At 33.5% G+C, this 20,736-nt stretch overlaps 1 protein-coding gene across 2 annotated transcripts in view; it reads left to right on the forward strand.

Moving 5' to 3' along the window:
• Positions 1 to 2,394: 2,394 nt before the first annotated feature.
• The window catches only part of LOC148601585 (uncharacterized), a 39,800-nt gene continuing 21,458 nt past the window's right edge, over positions 2,395 to 20,736 (forward strand). Inside the window, exons 1-2 of one of the 2 annotated variants that reach the window (XM_088555196.1) lie at positions 2,395 to 2,410; positions 7,621 to 7,696. The gene's annotated coding sequence lies outside the window, so the exon portion shown is untranslated. Of the gene's footprint in view, positions 2,411 to 7,620; positions 7,697 to 16,872; positions 17,047 to 20,736 lie in introns of those variants that run through there. The other variant, XM_088555189.1, reaches the window with a different exon arrangement.

Raw genomic sequence — 20,736 nt, forward strand, 5'->3', positions numbered from 1 at the left:
CTGCGGATAGAAAATTTCCTGTGATCTGTTTTTATTGATATAATATTAAACATCGAGGGTATACTTGTAACCATCAATATTGTAACACATCTACAACGCACGAAATCTGATCAGTATGTTGTAGTTGCACATAAATTTATGATTTATTGATGCATTCTGGGACAAAACTTGTCAACTTCTCTGCTTAAAGAATAATAGTTTTTTTTCCTAAAAATAAATATGTGAATTATTAACAATGATCACTTTATAAAGATAATCAATGAAAATGTTGGGAGTCAAATGGTACAATTAAAAATCGTTCCATCAGCTTAATTTCGGGTATTTTATTAAAACGTAAATATTGCTTGACTATAGGATTCCGATCAATGAATAGAGATTATATTCACGTACATGTAACAGTTGTTAAGATTTATTGCTGTCCAATAGTAAAGAAGTCGATAAGAATGTTAGAAAAATATTAAAACATTTTAAGTCATATGATAAAACAAAGCAAGGTGAGTTTCTTTCCTGTTTAATCGAAGTTCTTTGTGAAACCTTTTCATTTTGTATAAAGTGGTCATAAATTTAACAGTTCTACCATTGATTGATTGATTGATTGATTGTTGGGGTTTAACGCCCGAGCAGCAATATTTCAGCTATATTCAGGCGATGAACATGGAAGTGGTGATAAAATGAACATGAAATGATGATGATGATGAAATGAAAAATGTCTGTCCGTCCGTCCGAAACTTTCAAACATAACTCCTCCAATTTTCATCAATGATCGAACTTAAGTGGAATTTTTCACAGCACGAGCTCAAACGTATAAACAAACTTCAAGCTGTGTATATTGAGTTTTCTCAATATCAAATTATATAAAATGTACAAAAATTACCATCTGAGGTATAATCGGTCATTAATAATTCCAGTCGCACGTCAATATATACATGTATACGGCACTTTTTTTAAATACTAGTTATGGCGGATAGAAAATTTCCTGTGATCTGTTTTTATTGATATAATATTAAACATCGAGGGTATACTTGTAACCATCAATATTGTAACACATCTACAACGCACGAAATCTGATCAGTATGTTGTAGTTGCACATAAATTTATGATTTATTGATGCATTCTGGGACAAAACTTGTCAACTTCTCTGCTTAAAGAATAATAGTTTTTTTTCCTAAAAATAAATATGTGAATTATTAACAATGATCACTTTATAAAGATAATCAATGAAAATGTTGGGAGTCAAATGGTACAATTAAAAATCGTTCCATCAGCTTAATTTCGGGTATTTTATTAAAACGTAAATATTGCTTGACTATAGGATTCCGATCAATGAATAGAGATTATATTCACGTACATGTAACAGTTGTTAAGATTTATTGCTGTCCAATAGTAAAGAAGTCGATAAGAATGTTAGAAAAATATTAAAACATTTTAAGTCATATGATAAAACAAAGCAAGGTGAGTTTCTTTCCTGTTTAATCGAAGTTCTTTGTGAAACCTTTTCATTTTGTATAAAGTGATCATAAATTTAACAGTTCTACCATTGATTGATTGATTGATTGATTGTTGGGGTTTAACGCCCGAGCAGCAATATTTCAGCTATATTCAGGCGATGAACATGGAAGTGGTGATAAAATGAACATGAAATGATGATGATGATGAAATGAAAAATGTCTGTCCGTCCGTCCGAAACTTTCAAACATAACTCCTCCAATTTTCATCAATGATCGAACTTAAGTGGAATTTTTCACAGCACGAGCTCAAACGTATAAACAAACTTCAAGCTGTGTATATTGAGTTTTCTCAATATCAAATTATATAAAATGTACAAAAATTACCATCTGAGGTATAATCGGTCATTAATAATTCCAGTCGCACGTCAATATATACATGTATACGGCACTTTTTTTAAATACTAGTTATGGCGGATAGAAAATTTCCTGTGATCTGTTTTTATTGATATAATATTAAACATCGAGGGTATACTTGTAACCATCAATATTGTAACACATCTACAACGCACGAAATCTGATCAGTATGTTGTAGTTGCACATAAATTTATGATTTATTGATGCATTCTGGGACAAAACTTGTCAACTTCTCTGCTTAAAGAATAATAGTTTTTTTTCCTAAAAATAAATATGTGAATTATTAACAATGATCACTTTATAAAGATAATCAATGAAAATGTTGGGAGTCAAATGGTACAATTAAAAATCGTTCCATCAGCTTAATTTCGGGTATTTTATTAAAACGTAAATATTGCTTGACTATAGGATTCCGATCAATGAATAGAGATTATATTCACGTACATGTAACAGTTGTTAAGATTTATTGCTGTCCAATAGTAAAGAAGTCGATAAGAATGTTAGAAAAATATTAAAACATTTTAAGTCATATGATAAAACAAAGCAAGGTGAGTTTCTTTCCTGTTTAATCGAAGTTCTTTGTGAAACCTTTTCATTTTGTATAAAGTGGTCATAAATTTAACAGTTCTACCATTGATTGATTGATTGATTGATTGTTGGGGTTTAACGCCCGAGCAGCAATATTTCAGCTATATTCAGGCGATGAACATGGAAGTGGTGATAAAATGAACATGAAATGATGATGATGATGAAATGAAAAATGTCTGTCCGTCCGTCCGAAACTTTCAAACATAACTCCTCCAATTTTCATCAATGATCGAACTTAAGTGGAATTTTTCACAGCACGAGCTCAAACGTATAAACAAACTTCAAGCTGTGTATATTGAGTTTTCTCAATATCAAATTATATAAAATGTACAAAAATTACCATCTGAGGTATAATCGGTCATTAATAATTCCAGTCGCACGTCAATATATACATGTATACGGCACTTTTTTTAAATACTAGTTATGGCGGATAGAAAATTTCCTGTGATCTGTTTTTATTGATATAATATTAAACATCGAGGGTATACTTGTAACCATCAATATTGTAACACATCTACAACGCACGAAATCTGATCAGTATGTTGTAGTTGCACATAAATTTATGATTTATTGATGCATTCTGGGACAAAACTTGTCAACTTCTCTGCTTAAAGAATAATAGTTTTTTTTCCTAAAAATAAATATGTGAATTATTAACAATGATCACTTTATAAAGATAATCAATGAAAATGTTGGGAGTCAAATGGTACAATTAAAAATCGTTCCATCAGCTTAATTTCGGGTATTTTATTAAAACGTAAATATTGCTTGACTATAGGATTCCGATCAATGAATAGAGATTATATTCACGTACATGTAACAGTTGTTAAGATTTATTGCTGTCCAATAGTAAAGAAGTCGATAAGAATGTTAGAAAAATATTAAAACATTTTAAGTCATATGATAAAGTGAAAATTAATTTAAAATGCAAATATCCTTGGTATGAAAATGCATTCTTCTTATGAAACCCTTTCCTTTTTTCCTATCTTTACCTGTTCTGAATGCAATCACTGAGTAACCATCCATTCCGTATCAGTCCGTTTTCAAAAGCAAGAGCCGCGTGCTGGTCCGGGTGTCAAAGGAATAGGCCCGCAGTAGCGCTAAGCTTGTCACGGAAGACGATTAAAAAGCACTCAAAACCCTTGCCGGGGAGAGCATCTTGGGTTGTGTGACTCAGGTGATTGAATAGGGGTAACCCTGGCATGCAACATGCAGGGGTCGTTAGGCCATAATACCGAACACTGACCGCAAACCATATCGGTGCAACATGTTGGAAAAGATGCCACGTTCCTCGCACGTAAAGAAACCTGCTGTGGTATTCGACAGGAGTAGGAATCTTGGCTCCGCCACAATAAGCTTAATTACACGACACTACCCACCTCTCCCTATTTGCAGTGGAAATCAAAATTCAGTGGTAATCAAAATTCGTCGAGTCTGTTATCTTTATGTTCCAACCCATTTTTCTTTTAATCATTTCATGTTTATCTTATCATCTATTTCATGTTCATCTCCCGGATATAGCTGAAATATTCCCGCTCGGGTTTTAAACGCAAGTCAACAAATCAATCAAAAGCTAGATATACATTACAGTTCTTCCAAACATGTGCATCATAAGTAGAGCCTCGCCAACGGGCTGCCACGTTCAGTGGGTTGCATACATATTATATATTAAGAGCATGGAAACCCTTCCTGCAGACATACAGATGTTTGTCCATTAATAGTGCCTTAATTGGCATCAAATTGTTATCTACTGCCCCGATAACCAAGGGGGATTCTTTTATTTCATAAAAGTCATACATTTTGGCTTCCCTTTCGCTAGCAGACATCTGGAATTTAACATCGTTTCTTGTTCTTTCAGCTAAAGTCTTGGAAATAAAGTTGATACATCCAGAAACTGTTATCTTGCTCACTCCGTGTGCATTTCAAATTACACCCATATAGCTCCGTTACCGTAGTACCTCAGTGCTATAATGACTTGAAGTGACACTAATAATATTGTGCTTGAAATAACAGATGTTTTGCTTAATTCAACAAAACAAATATTTGGTTTTCGACAAAATAGAAACGTCTTGAAAAATAATCCTGATAAAAATCAAACCAAAGATTGGTTCGACAAGGATTGTTACAGAAAGAGAAAAGATTTTCGAAAAGCACAAAACTATACAAATATTATGCTTCTAATATATTTTAAACACACCTGAAGGCTAGTGAAAAGATACATAAGAAAACTTTAGATAATAATATTAGGAATTATAAGTTTGAACTGAAGAAAAAATGAAATCTTTGAAAAGTAATAATCTCCCTGAAGTCTGGGAAATCCATTTGATTTACTTTAGGGAAGAAAATAAAAATTATGAAGATATATCAAATGTAAATCATCCTGCCGATATTATCGTAAATGCAGAGCTTAACCAACCTATTACCAAGAGGAGTTATTAGAGCTATCAAAAATGTTAAAAATAGCAAGACTCCAGCAGATGATTTTGTAATAAATGAATGTTTATGTGCTATTGCTGATGTTATGTCTGATGTATATGTGAATGTATATTTGATATTATACATGATACAGGAATATTTTTAAAAACAACGGTAATAAAACTGAAGCTAAGAATTATAGACCTAATACACTTTTATAAAATCTTTGAAAAAAATTTCATCTCGATATTGAACCATTGTCTGTGTAACTATTTAGAAAATAGTTCTATATTACTCGAAAATCAAGCAGGATTCAGAAATGAATATAGTACAGCTGATCATGTAACTTCTTTGTATGCCTTATTTGAATTAATAAAGGTCAAACGAAAGCAATTTTCTTTGCATTCACCGATTTTCAAAGAGCGTTTGACTCTATTCAGAGAAATTAACTAATGAATAAATTGTTAGTCAATAGCATAAATAGAAAATTCTTTAAAATTATACAAAATAACATTAAATCCAGAATTATTTTCAATTCAAACAATTCAGATTACTTTCCATGTGAAGAAGGAGTTCGCCATGGCGAAAATCTGTCCCCTGCTCTATTTTCTGTTTATCTAAATGATTTACAAAATTTGTTTCCAAAAATGAATCTGGACCTGACATGTATTTAAAAATATTTTTGTTTTCATATGGCGATGACACGGTATTACTTGCTGATAGCAGCACAGATTAATAAAACATGTTAAATGAGTCTCAAAACTAACGTGAACCATGGCATTTACTAGTAAATGTAGACAAAACAAAAATACCTATATTTTCAAGAGGTGCAATAGCAAACTACCTCAAGAAGTTGAGATTGTAAAAGATTAAAAATATCTTGGTTTATATTTCGCTAAAAATGGGTCCTTTTTAACAACCCAAAAATATTTATACGAAAAAGGCTTGAAAGCTATGTATGGTGTACTGAGAAAATGTAGACGAAACAAGCTTTCAATAGATTGTCAACTACAAGTGTAGACCTTTTTGACAAATGCGTTGTTCCTTTATAACTAAATTGATCTGAGATTTGGGCATTTGAAAACATGGACATTTTAATGCGTTTACATTATAAATTTTGCAAAAATAATTTACATTTAAAACAGTCTACCCCAGACTTTATAGTATATGCCGAGCTGGGACGATATCCTTTGGAAGTGAAAGCAAAGGCTCGATTGGTAAACTTTTGGGGTATCATTATAAGAGGGAAAGACAGGAAAATATGTAGTTTGTAGTACAAGTTACTGTTTATTAACTTTAATAACTATGGTATTGATAACAAGTGGCTATCATAATCAAAAACATTTTAGACAACTGTGGTGTGTCTTATTCATGGAATATGCAATATGCAGACAAAGGTGTTTTAAAATATATTGAACAGAATCTTAAAGTTCAGTTCGCTCAATTGTGTTTATCTCAGATATTAAATGAATCGCAAAAATGTCTTTGTTATAGAATATACAAAAAAAATGTTCATTTTGAAAAATATATAGAATTATTACTGCAGATAATTTGTTATTTAATCTATGCAAATTTAGATGTTGTAGTCACCGCTTGCCAATCGAGACAGGAAGGTGGCAGGGTGTTCCAAGGAACGAGAGACTCTGTCAACTTTGCGACTCGACTGCCATCGGTGACGAATTCCATTACATTCTACCTGCAAATATTTTTCTTTAGATAGAAAAAAAGTTACTTCCTGAAGAATTGTTGGAAAAAATCCTAATATTTTTAAGTTTGACAATCTGATCAATACATCAAATATTATGGTTTTTAGAAAAATTAAGTAGATTTTAAAAGTTTACAAATATGAAAGTCAGTCCTTCGTGTTTTCCACTTATATTTATTAAGTTTTGTATTTTTCACACACCCGTATAATTTTTTTTATAAATAATTGTATACATGTTTCTCTTTAACTATGTAATTTGTAGTTTATGAAAATAAAGTTCATTCTGGTAGAGACTGAGTCTCTACTCAGTCCTGGGACTGAGGACGCAAATAAAGCACACCTTCGAAAAAGTAACAAAACAAATAGACCATAGAAAGATTTCTTCCACTTTACTTCCTTTAATTAACCCTTTATTGACAACATTTGCAAACTTTTTTGAGTCGACATTATTAAACTCAATCCTCCCCTGTGCATATCGATTATATCTTATACATGTATAGACCCTTTTGTGGTAAGTTGATGAGGATGCTCAATATAGACTTCAGTGAGGTAGGGCTTGGGTAGAACAAAAAAAATTTTCCTCGCTGAAATGAATATTGAGCATGCGCTGTGCATGCTTATCGCCTATCCCACAGTTAGCACAAAAAGGTCTATTGCAGCTAGTTTAGTAGCAGTCTTTGTAAGAATCAGGCAAAATCTGAAAAAATGTGATACACCCCAAAAAAGCTACATATTTTTATTTTTGTAATCAAGTTGTTTTATTAGTCTATATTATGAAATGTGTAATTATTCATTCAAGTCCTCCTGCTCTTAGGAGATAATCAACATTGAAAATCCAATAGATTCTATTATTTTTGAGTGTCATTCACAGAGTTATCTCCCTTAATTTTGAATTCTACTTCCTGTCTCGATACAATTTTTATCTCCTATGAGCACAGGTTATATGAAAAACCATGTTCGTTATACTTCTGCCATGTTCACCGTAGCATTGTATGTTATTCCCTACTTGCGGAGCTCGGGATGCAGTCATGTTTTATTCTGTTTTTGCAGAGTTACCTCCCGTAAGAGCAGGTATAATTTCGAAGTCTCTCTAATCGATGTTCGGATTCGGGTGCAGAAAAAAGAGGTAACTGGCATGAAAATGGAATCCCAAAGCAGACAAACACAACGGTGTTTCTAAAATTTACAGGGTGTTTCATTTTGTTGGTAGGTTACATAATGATGATTTTGATTTGTATCCCGGGTAAAGAAAATGTATGGCAGTGTCAGTAGAACGAGAAATTCCCTTTTGACTTTCGAGATTTTCTAAAGTATCGTCGATATCGGATGGAAAACCTTACGTGTTCCGAATAGATACCTACTCCAAAGGGAGATAAATGTTGACAAAATGTTGGTCCGCAAGTCGGGAATAGTTGACTGCCTCTTGTTACAGTCATGTACTGTCTGAGTGTATAATAAAAATTTAATCTAAAACCCTTAACTACCTGATGGTTTTTTGACTCAAGTATGCCATCTAGACTACACAATAAAAAAAAGTAATTAAGTGAACACAAACAAATAAAGTATTTGTTTATAACATGCGTAAACAAAACTAGATTATTGAGCTTACAAAATATTTGAGGAATTTCAAATTAATTTAATAAGCTTTATCGAAATCTGACATTATTATGAAATTAGCAGTTATTACAAAAAATCAAGGTACTGAAGTACTGAGTCAATGAAGGCCTTCATAATTTGTTCTGTTCACGTTTCTAATTATAAAAAATGGATCGTATAATATTAAATAGGGGAAGTAATTTTTAAACCCCAATTCCCAAGGATTGGGGTATACCTTTGTTATCCTTGTCCGTGTTTCCGTCACAGTTTTCTTAGCAACTACTCATCACAGCGGCCTGAAATCTTCAAACTTTCTTCCTGTAGATATGCAAAGAACTTTGTTTTTTTTTAAATCAGTATATTTTGAAAGCACTTTTCTTAGCAACTAATGATTGAAATTTTAACACATATTTGTGTAGGTATGTCATATGGAAGGATATATTTTCGGAGAAAATCGACGTTTTCCTGTCTATTGAGAACTTTGGTTATTTTTTTTTTTTGTATTTTTTTTCAATTTTGAAAGCATAAACTTTTGTTGCACTTTTCTCGGCAACTACTCATCACAGCGGTTTAAAATTTGAACATATATTCCCTGAAGTTATGCTATATAGTGGGATTAATTTTTGGAAAAAATCAACAACTTTCAGTTTACAAAGGACTTTGTTTTTTCTTTTGACTTTATATTTTTGCAAGTTTAAATTCTCAGCAACTAATCATCACAGCGACTTAACATTTTAAAACATTCTTCCCATAGGTATGCCATATGGTGGGATCCATTTTTGGAAAAAAAAAATCAACAACTTCCTGTTTACCGAGAACTTGGTTTATTTTCCTTATATCGTGGTATCTGTAGTGAGCCATTGCTATCAGATTTCTTGTTGAAGTTTTTATCTGTAAGACACAAAGCTTTTTTTAAAAGATAGTTTATAAACCGAGTAGTCATGAAACCTAGACATGATAAATGGGAGAATGACTATCCATAACTTTTTTCAACTGTCCAGACACATAAATTTGATTATACACATTTAAAAAGCATGTTAAATCAATCTCCCATGTTTCTGCTAATCATACCATTGAAACATATATTTTTCATGTATGTCTAAAAGGCTTTAAAATTAGGATTCTCTCAAGTCATATAAGTGCATTGTAGGCTTTTGTAGCTAAACCATTGTTGAATCATGTCAAAGCATGTAACTTTGTCATTTTTTTGCTGTCTAATTACCATTATTGTGAATTATATGACCATACAATCAGGCAAAGCATAATTACAGCAGCCCAACCAGTAGTAAGACATACTCTGAGTTCTATCCGATTACCCATAGGCTGGGTTCTGTCACCTCTACAAAATACAGTTACTGAAGACTTTTGGGGAATGAAATCTTTACTATCTAAACTTGGACAAGTACTTATATGTTACACAGTTTTGAACAGGTGTTGTAATTTGTTATGTGATTATGTATATTACGATAACAAATAAAAAAAAGGAATATAAAAAACTTATCATAGTCTCTTATATATGCGTCTTAAGCTCAGACTTTACAATTATTGTACATTAATAATTCAATAAGTTTTCAGTAAATACAATATTATACGAATTAACTCTGACTGAAATGATACGATAACTTCAAATTATTGTATATGATTTTAAGAAAGAATGATGTCTTTAGGGGATGCTTTTGCGAAATTTCCCACCTTTTAAAATTAGTAAAACTGTTTCCCGAATGGCGCCCCTTTCAAACTTCTAATGTCACGTGAGAAATTAAAACGCACCTGATGGCTGGCGACTTTACATGTTCGAATGTCACCACGTGATTAAACAGTCCGATGAAACAAGTCATCAGATAGTTCGAATTTATTATACAGACTTCTGAAGGAAATGAAAAATGCGAAATTTCTCTTGCATCCTGGTTTTGATAAACTATGAATTTTATGTTTATTTTTAATCGTTTCCATTTGACTCCTTCTATCGTTCGTGCCTAAAAACTTGATCGCGGATGCTTTTTAGTGCTACAGTAAAATATGATATCTGCTTGACAAAACGAAGATTTGATATGATGCCTAGGTCAATTCCAGCCACTGTCGTAGCTTCATTGACAAAAATTAATTGTCAGATTCAAATTTTTAAGACAACAAATGCCTTGCATGTCCTATTCTCAAAAATTTTTTTTCACTGGTTGTTCCATGAATCCATCAAAAGGGTGGATTACTGGCCTCAGAGGTTGTTCACTCGGTGATATTCGTTATTTGAAACAATTCAGTGGCGGATCCAGAAGGGAGTGCAATTTTTGATTGGAAAATTTGTCGTTTTCATGTGTAAAATTGACAAAAAATGGTTAATAATATCCCATGAAGAATCTCGACTGGCATCCGGCCCTGCAATTTTTGTAGTATTGGGTAACACTTGACAAATAAATAACTTTAGCCCTAGCTAGCTAGAAGTTCAAACATTCCTCTCACTTTAATTCATTTTATTTGAATAAGAATGGTTTTATTGCGCCAGTAAATATTAAAGGGAGGCTACTTATCCTGCTATGTAAACATATTTTATACCCACTATTGAAGGGATGATTTCATTTCGCTGAGATAATTTTCATATAGAACAGTACGTAGTTATTAGTTTATGTGTAGAATACGTTTTTCTCAATACTAAAGGATTTCTTATTTCATATGTACATATGCACATGTATCTACGTACTTAGTACAAAAATCAACATTTCAGACATGATCTATGGCAAACGGTCATATGTGGCGAAAGACACACGTATTCAAAGTTCAAATGTTAATTCCTGGAATAATCTACCGACAACCAGGACTTTATAAATATTACTATAATCACCCCGACAAACTGTCAATCGAAAGAAATGACGGTATTGCTGCTTAATCTTGAACGGAGGACGCTAAGGATCGTGAAAATCTATCTATTGAAGGGTCACACGGAAGGTCAGTAATCTTGGCCTACTATTATTGAGCCCCGTGCAGGTCCGGGCGTTAAAAGAATAGGCCTGCAGCAGCGTATAAGGCGACTAAATAGTGCTCAGAACCCTAGCCGGGGGTGTGTGCCCGTGGTTGAATGGGGTACCCCTGGCGTGTTACATCCTGGGGTTGTCAGGCTATAATACGGAAAACCTGACCGCAAACCATAGTAGTGCACCGTGTTGGGAAAGATGCCACGTTCCTCGCTCGTTAAAGAACCCTGCTGTGGTATTCGATAGGAGTAGGAACCTTTGCGCTCCGCCACAGGAGGCTAAATTGCCCGACCTTACCCATCCCCCGTTTTTCCAGTGGCAATCAAAATTTGTCGACCCTATTATCCTTGTGTCCCATCCTTTTTTTTTTTCATTTCATGTTCATTTTATCATCCATTTCATGTTCATCGTCTGAATATAGCTGAAATATTGCTGCTCGGATGTTAAACCCCAACAAACAAACAAAACAAACTATTATTGAATTAAAAGTAATGTAATAAAAAAAAAACAATATCTGTCAATATTATGTTATATACACTATATTTATCAATGGCAGCCAAACTGTGAAACAGCACAGTTTTTACGAACTCACTAGAGACAGGTGGCACCCCTGCACGTTCCAACAACATAAAAATGTATTACTAATCAAACCCCATAGTATACAGTTGCCCAGTGCATGCGATATCATGGTTCATGGAGCACTTAAAAGAGATATCTCTTTTAAGTGTTCCATGAAACATTATATTGCAATGCACAAAGCTGACATATTTTTTATTACATTTCTCAGTTGAAATTTTAAAAATTATCCACTAAGTGAGTTTCTCTTCATTACGATTATAAACAAAATATATTTTGGTCTAGTGCATTTAATTTGGTCGAGTCAAGAACATATGTATTAATCACATTTTGTATACATTCGTTTTTTGTTTGTTTGTTTGTTTGTTTTTTTATTTTCAGTTTGTTGAAATCATCGAGGCAGTGGTTTCGTAACATGCACTGCAAGAGTACTAATGTAATATATTTGTTCCACTGTCCCATCTGTGGCCTTCAATGTGTTGGTGAATCTAAACAACCTTTTCACAAGCGCTTGAACGGACACAGGAGCGACCTAACAAGAAAGCCTTTACTCCCAGTGAGTCAATACTTCAGATTACCAAACCACTGCCTCGATGATTTCAACAAAATGAAAATCTTCCTCGTGGAACAAAACGCGATCTGGGGCGATCTACATGGAGTGAAGCGGGAGGGATTTTGGATAAAAGAACTCCGTGTTTTACACCCACACGGAATTAACAAAAAACATTAAATTCTTCCTACTTTGTATAGATTCTTATTACAGTGTTTGTAAATATTTTTAGTTTTATAGTTCTGTGTTCAAGATCAACACACAACGTGTGTCTATAACAAAATGTTAACTGTCAATAAAATTTTATACGTCACAGGTATTCACCTGATTAGGTAGTGAGTTGTGTTCACAGACCATTTACTTTCATACACACTCAGTTTATTTGAGGCACTGAAGGTCATTTGTTGACTGAAAATTTTGATCGTTATATATTTTATTATAGTGTATTAAGATCTTTATCGGTATCGTACAATCCTTTATTATATATAAATATTGGCCGGGTTCCGATCCGTGTCCAGAAATTTTACAAGAACGTCATGAATCGTTTGGAAATTTTCGGGACTTTACCTTAAGCGTACTATTAAAAGTTGTAGAGTAAACACACGATGAAAACTACACAATGTTCAAGAAGAATGTGCTAGTATGGACCATTAGCGGATGAAATTTTGTTAAATCCAAACTACACAATGTTCAAGAAGAATGTGTTAGTATGGACCATTAGCGGATGAAATTTGGTTAAATACAATGAGATTAAAGAAAACCAATCAACAACAAAAATGTATCATTGCATGATGTTATGACATGCGAAACATATAAGTAGATGATTGACTTTTCTTCTCACCCTTTATGAGCTGCATGTAATAAAGTTAATCTGTAGACCTTAAGGGTGACTTTTGAGATTATGAAAGTCTTCATAATTATAACAACACTGGAACCTTACTCTCGTGAAAAACATAGAAAAGGGTATAAAAGTCACTTTGATATTATCTTACAGGGTGTATAATATATATATATTTTTTAAAATGACTTTTCAATTTGGATGAGTTGTAGGTCCTCGGCTCGTCATCTTACCGACCTAGGTCCTATAACTAAGCTAACAAGAAAATTACTGTGCAATAACACGTTAATATACGCTGATCAATAACCAGTAAACAACTTTAACTCCGAACTAAATATGCTGATTAATTTGGTTTGAATTTTAAACACGTACCGTAGTTGACCTGTAACCTCTTATCAGTGCCTGTTGTTCATTTCTATGTACCATTTTGAAAGTTATTTTCAGGTGTATAATATGACGCATTATAAACAATTTGATGTTTAGCTAAAAAGGAAAACTATAATAAACAGGCATCAATCCAAGAAAGGAAAATATAAAGAGGGATGCTGAATACCAGTCTTCACTTTTCATCTAGGGCGAATCAAAACACAAGAGGTGGCAGTGATTTCATTAAAGAATGGGATTCCAGGCTATTTTTTTTGCTGAGTTTTGACCCAAGTCTACACGCAAACTTGTGAACGAAAGGATGACCCAACCCACAAAAACATTCCCTGTTTTATTTTCTTTTTTTGTTTTGTTTTGCTGTTTTTTTGTTTTTGTCACTGTTTCATATATTTTAGAACAACAGTATTATAAAAATGGAATCTTTCTTGGTATAAATGTTTATGGCTGCAGGAGACCTTTATTTTTATCGCATATCCGTCCCTCAGAACGAAAACGAAAAAAAAAAAAAACAAACAAAAAAACGCCAAATCAAATAAACTAAAAACTGCCATCTAGGTTAAAAACAAATAGTTTACTGATTTTAAACTGATTAGCGGCGGAGGATGAAAAATAAAATTAGAAGATTAGTTCTTTAGACGATGGTATAGTGATTTTGATAATGCAATTTTCTCAAGAATGGTACCAGTCTGCGGTCTGGTGTAATCGCTATTTGTAATGATCATGCTACATGTATTTTGGATATTTGGCCATGCGTTGAAAAACGGGAATTATATGTGAATTACTGATAAAAGAGCTGTAGATGTTCAAGGGACTTAAAAGTGTATGGCTATAGTGTTTCTGTGACAGGGTGTATTTTTGATATGTTTTACGTTTTTATTATTTTCTTGAGTATTACCTGCCAGATAGTACATATTCTTTATCATAGCGAGCGCCGCGAAGTGGTGTGAGCTCTACCATTATCACGTGTACTTTCTAAATTTTCCTTAAGTTTCCCCAATATACTAACGAAAAAAAGTCATGCCCCGGAAGTAACAAAACGTGACTGTCCTTACGGTGAAAATTCACCATTTCTTCAATCAAACAAATAAAAAAATATAGGTTAAGATTACGTTTCGTTAAAAATAATATCAACTTGCCCCATGCAGGTCCGGGTGTTAAAAGAATAGGCCTGCAGCAGCACTAAGCTTGTCGTAAAAGGCGACTAAATAGTGCTCAGAACCCTAGCCGGGGGCTAGGGCGCTCTGCACACAGAGCAACTGGGATGTGTGCCCCAGGTGGTGGAATGGGGTACCCCTGGCGTGTTACCTGCTGGGGTTGTCAGGCTATAATACGGAAAACCTGACCGCAAACCATAGTGGTGCACCGTGTTGGGAAAGATGCCACGTTCCTCGCTACTGTGGTATTCTCCCGGAGTAGGAACCATAGGGCTCCGCCACAGGAGACTAAATTGCCCGACCCTACCCACCTCTCCCTATTTCCTGTGCCAATCAAAATTTATCGACCCCATTGTCCTTGTCTCCCATCCCTTTTTCATTTCATCATCATTTCATGTTCATTTTATCATCAATTTCATGTTCATCATCTGAATATAGCTGAAATACTGCTGCTCGGACGTTAAACCCCAACAAACAAACTGATAGTTTTCAAGTATTTTCTTATTTGTTTTACTTATTTAAAGAAGTGAATGTTATGTTTATAAAAACGTCGGGAAACACATGGATGTACGTACGTGTATCTCCGCTGTTCCACTGTTGCTGTTAATCCGCCTCGGAAAGAGTAATCAAGGGAACCAAGGTTATAGCGGTAATCAAAAGAATGTAATCCAGGGACAAACACCCGACATGGAAAACAGACATTCACAACAAAGAACATAAAGTAACTAAAATCATATATACAAAGTAACAAAAGTAAATGAGCAACTCGGACTCCACTAAAAACTGGGAGCATGGACCAGGTGCACCGGTAGGGTAAGCGTCTTCTGCTTTTCTAGAAACACCCGCCGAGTTGCTCATAAAAAGTCAAGTCCGGGGTAGACAAACGAGGAAAGGAAAACTATGACCCGTTGAATACATCAGTTTTCATGGTGCTGATGGATACACCATAACGATCCACGAGTTCATGATGACGACCATAAAACTTCTGTAGTGATGACTTCAATCTTGTAGCAACATAACCCTGTTCTAGAAGCTTATTTGTTATTTGGAAAAAGATGTAACACCGATTATATTATCAAAATCGAAGCATAGCTTTTCTAAGATAGGAAGGTACGAGGTCACAATTAATTCCCCTTGACTTTTCGTTGTATACGAAAATAGTTCCTTTTTTTAGCGTGTTTCTTCCTGATTTTTTTCTTTGCTGTCATAAATTTTATTGCTTAGTATTAACTGAAGAAATGTAGGGCAAGGATCAAATTTACAAGGTTTTTTTTTTCATCCTGTAATTTTATGTGAAAGTAGTGGTTTGGTCCTATCAAAGAAGGTCAAAATTTAGGACATTTGGCAGTGGTCACTTTTCAAGCCTACGGGGTCTCCTAAGGAAAGTTACTAAAAATAAAATGTGATGGTGAATTTTTCTGGCACTCTTATAGAAATCCGCTTTTATACATGTCTCCATATTAGTGAAGTTTGAATGAGTTTGAAGCGGTGGAATTTCTTTTATATGTCAAGATGGGTCTGTTGAAATGCACTACGAAATTAATTGTGTCCTCGTACCGGAAAGGCAATCATTTCCTTGTTTTGAATTTGCGGCTGTCGTCTGAATTTTGGTTTACGTCACATGATATGTGTAAAATATTCCCACCATCCTTGAACAACTGTAATATTTCCGGTATCTGTACTGATTGATCTGACAGGCCAAAACTGAAATGATGGTAGAGATTCCCTTAAGGGATAAAAAATGTGAAGTATTGCGAAGTGCTATGAAGTTATTGACCATTTTGAGAGCGAGGGGAAAGAGGGGTATGGGCTCGGAATTTGGGGGAAATTTTTTTCAAGTTATACATTAATTGAAAAAAAAACATTAATTAACAAGACAGCTTTTCAAATAGAAATATTGATTTTGCTTGCTGCTTAAATATAAATAAAAATATTGCACTTGCGAAGCAAAACTTTTCGTCCAGGTCGACCCCCCCCCCCCCCATTTATAATGTCTTTTATCATTTTTTACAAGTCTCGCACAGACCCTGGCGATAAATGCATGGTAAAGCTCACGGTGCTCGCTTATTTAGGCAATGCCTACCCCATATTAATATCATCTGCTATTCATTGTGCTCGGCGTTTCATTCTGTCTTGTCAGGTGATGCTTGATTCGTCTGGGTTGTAGTTTTTTCTACCAGTCCAGTTCTGTAATTTTAGATAGGTGTCACACCTGGGTAATTTTTCTATGATTAGTTCTTATTGGTCAGCTCTCACTTCAGCGGAAATAGTTAATAGTGACTAGTTTGAACATTTGTAAAATTCAGACTAACGGGAAATTATTGTATGTTGTAATAGAATTTGTTAGTTACTTAGCACAGAGAAGTTTTAGAGCATAGTGCATTTTTGGAACTGTAATCGTTTCTTTATCTGGTAGGTATTCTACTTTACTTGAGGTGTGTGAATGGCGTATGCAGTGCATGCTATTGTTTCCTTTCCTCTATAGGTGTATATGTCCCTTGGCCTGTATGTTACGTTATGACAGAGATAGTTTTTGATTCTGTGGATATATGATAGTATACATTTGTAGCTTGTATGTAGAATTATTATACCTTATTGTTGAAATCATATTCAAAGCGCTTTTTGAGGACACATAAGTGTCTATGCAAAAATTTGTAGCACTTGGGCTACACCTGATTACGTAGAAAGAGTTGTAGCTAAATGAGAGGTACGTGTATTTAAGGGCAGAGTTGATTTCAAGGTACATGTATTTTGAGGGCAGGTTGTTTTTAAGGTATTGTTATTTGAGGGCAGGATTGATTTTAAGGTACATGTATTTTGAGAGCAGGGTTGTTTTTAAGGTACTGTTATTTGAGGGCAGGATTGATTTTAAGGTACATGTATTTGAGGGCATGGTTGATTTCAAGGTACCTGTATTTTGAGGGCAGGGTTGATTTTAAGGTACCTGTATTTTGAGGGCAGGGTTGTTTTTAAGGTACTGCTATTTGAGGGCAAAATTGATTTTAAGGTACATGTATTTTGAGGGCAGGTTGATTTTTGGGTACATGTATTTGAGGGCAGGATTGATTTTAATGTATATGTATTTGAGGGCATGGTTGATTTCAAGGTAGATGTATTTTGAGGGCAGGGTTGTTTTTAAGGTATTGTTATTTGAGGGCAGGATTGATTTTAATGTACATGTATTTGAGGGCAGGGTTGTTTTTAAGGTACTGCTATTTGAGGGTAAAATTGATTTTAAGGTACATGTATTTTGAGGACAGGGCTGTTTTTAAGGTACTATTATTTGAGGGCAGGATTGATTTTAAAGTACATGTATTTTGAGGGCAAGGTTTTCTTTAAAGTACATGTATTTGAGGACAAGGTTGATTTTAAGGTACATGTGTTTTGAGGGCAGGGTTGTTTTTAAGGTACTGTTATTTGAGGGCAGGGTTATTTTCAACTAGTATGGCTTATGGTTTGGATAATTTGGCTGACAGTTTGTAAAAAAAACAATACTCATGGTACATATTATTTTTGACCGTCATTAAATGGCAATAATTTCCCCTAAATGGTGAATTCAATAATATTTTTAGTATTTTATTTTATACAAGGTCATCATTCAATATTTTCAAAGCAAATATCACAAAAAATCAAATTACTTTTCTCTCAATTAAAACAAAATATATCAATATACACTATGAAATTTGATTAATTTACCTATAATAGCTGTTTATAAGCTAACAGCTGTCTTTGTTAAGTAGTATTCTTTGTAAGAATCATGCAAATTCTGTGATATGTGATACATACACATTTTTATTTTTGTTATTTAGTTGTATGGATCTATATGATATCTGTATAATTATTCATTCCAATGTGTCTGCTCTTAGGAGATAATCCAGATTGAAAATCCAACAGTTTATAATGTATTTTAGTGTCATTTACTGTGTTATCTCCCTTAACTTTGAATCCTACAGTGCATTCTATATATTTTTATATCCTATGAACAAGGGATATATGAAAAGCCACAGTCATGTTAATTTGTTTACAACAACATTTTTAACAAAATATCAAAAATAAATCATTATATATAGGCTTTCCAACCATGAATCACATTTTGCATGATTCTTATCTTGAGTGCTACTTAAGAAAAACATAAACATTTGTATTGGCATTGAAGGAATAGGTACCATTTAAATGATGGTATTCGGGGAAGGGGCGATGTGACGGGTTGGTGGGGTCATTTCTGGTCAACGAACAAGACGGACAAGAGTTCCGAACTTAACCTTTTATTCTCCGCAGTCCGGAGAATCCGAACCAAAATCATAAACTAAAACTTTAAAACATGGACTCTGTATTTATCTGAGCTCACTCCATTGTGTATAAATTGTATATATACTTGGTTTACAGATCGTTTCGAGATCTGTGATAATTACAATAGAATTATTGTGTTAAATAAGTGTTAAATAAAATATATATATATAAAAAACCGAACTAACACCTTATTTATACGCAGACCCCGAGATATGCAAGAGGTCAATCGGATTTTCACATAATAACAACAAAGGCAAGGTTAGGTGGCATCATAATTTTTGTGTTACTTAACAAATAAACTTGTATATATACCTCATCATTTTATTCATATAGACTTTTGCACGTGTTTTTTGTTTTACTATTTTCTTCAAACATTGCCATAGTCTTCATTTTTTTCCAATGCATTTTTCATACCTTCTACTGATTTAGGCATTACAACAGTATTGTCAGTATACAAAACAGTTTAATTAAAATTTACGCGTATATTAGATATTCTTTCTAAACAGTCAGCATCATTTTCTTAAACTACAAATATTATAAAATTAAATTTAAAAAAAAGAAATATTCCCTGATTTATTTCTATAGGTGATAACTCCGTCGTATTTGAACAAATCTTAATTCGTATCAAGAACCGGTAAATTATTTTATGTTACTCTTACTCATATTACCCCTTGTTTTTCTTAAAGTTCATAATGGATTAAGGAGTTGAAGACAAAGTGAGTTATGAAAGAGTGTTTTGTAATCCTTTAGGCCTAAAATTATGTTGATAAAAAAAATAAAATAAAAGTGTATCCCAACAGCTTACGTATTTGTTTCTGAGGACTGACAAAACACACAGAATTAAGGTTCCGCTAAAGTCAAAGTCCAGGTAAATTATTTTCATTTACAATTTCACTAATGTGTATAGTAAATCACTGACACTTTGCTCAATACTTCTTGATACATTAATCTACCCATGTTTAATAAAACATGTTAATACTAATTTATTTTGCAAATAACATAAGTGTAAGCATATATTTAAAATATTAAAAATAAATCTATACTACATGTGTATATTGATTTTAATGAAACCTTAACCTTCCAGCGTCATTACAACAATATGTTTGTCAAATCATTCATACTGAAGTTAAGTCTCAGTAAGTCTCGTATTGAAATTATTTGTTTGTTTTGTTTGTTGGGGTTTAACGTCCGTGCAGCAATATTTCAGCTATATTCAGACGAGGTATAGAAACTAAAACTTACAGATTGCACGTAAAAACCATAGGGTTATAAATACCTGCGGGGTCAAACAAACCCAGTCTATTTCTACGTGTGTATTGATTCAACGCATAACAGATGGTCAGTTAGCCTTAATTGGTGTCCTGAAAATAATAACTACATGTAATACAGGTAAATTAATGCTATTGTTTCGATCACATTATTTTGTGAAAATCGAACGGTCTTTTGATAACAACTATATTATGTCAACATGATTATAATTTCAATATTGATCATTTTGGGTGTAATCTTTGTTTGAAAAGATAAATTTGATAAAAGCGATTTGATATGATAGAACAAAAAAATGTGCGTCTTAAATTGTCTTTGTACATAATTAGCAAAATTATTTAAAGCCCACCAAATTGGGCGATCTGTGCGAGACCCGACAGGGTAGTCAAGGACGTTAAAAACCTCCTTAGTTAGATGTTTATTATTCGTTCTTGTCACACTTGATCGAATACGTTCAACTGGACAACGTGCAGGACGTTCCTTCAGGGTAAGATCAGAATCAAAACAGGATTAAATTTTCTGATGATAGAGTATGGAAAAATCATG

Source organism: Perna viridis, chromosome 12 (assembly GCF_037379345.1).
Source record: "Perna viridis isolate PV_CMFRI_1.1 ecotype Kerala chromosome 12, ASM3737934v1, whole genome shotgun sequence".
In the NCBI taxonomy this organism is placed as follows: domain Eukaryota; kingdom Metazoa; phylum Mollusca; class Bivalvia; order Mytilida; family Mytilidae; genus Perna; species Perna viridis.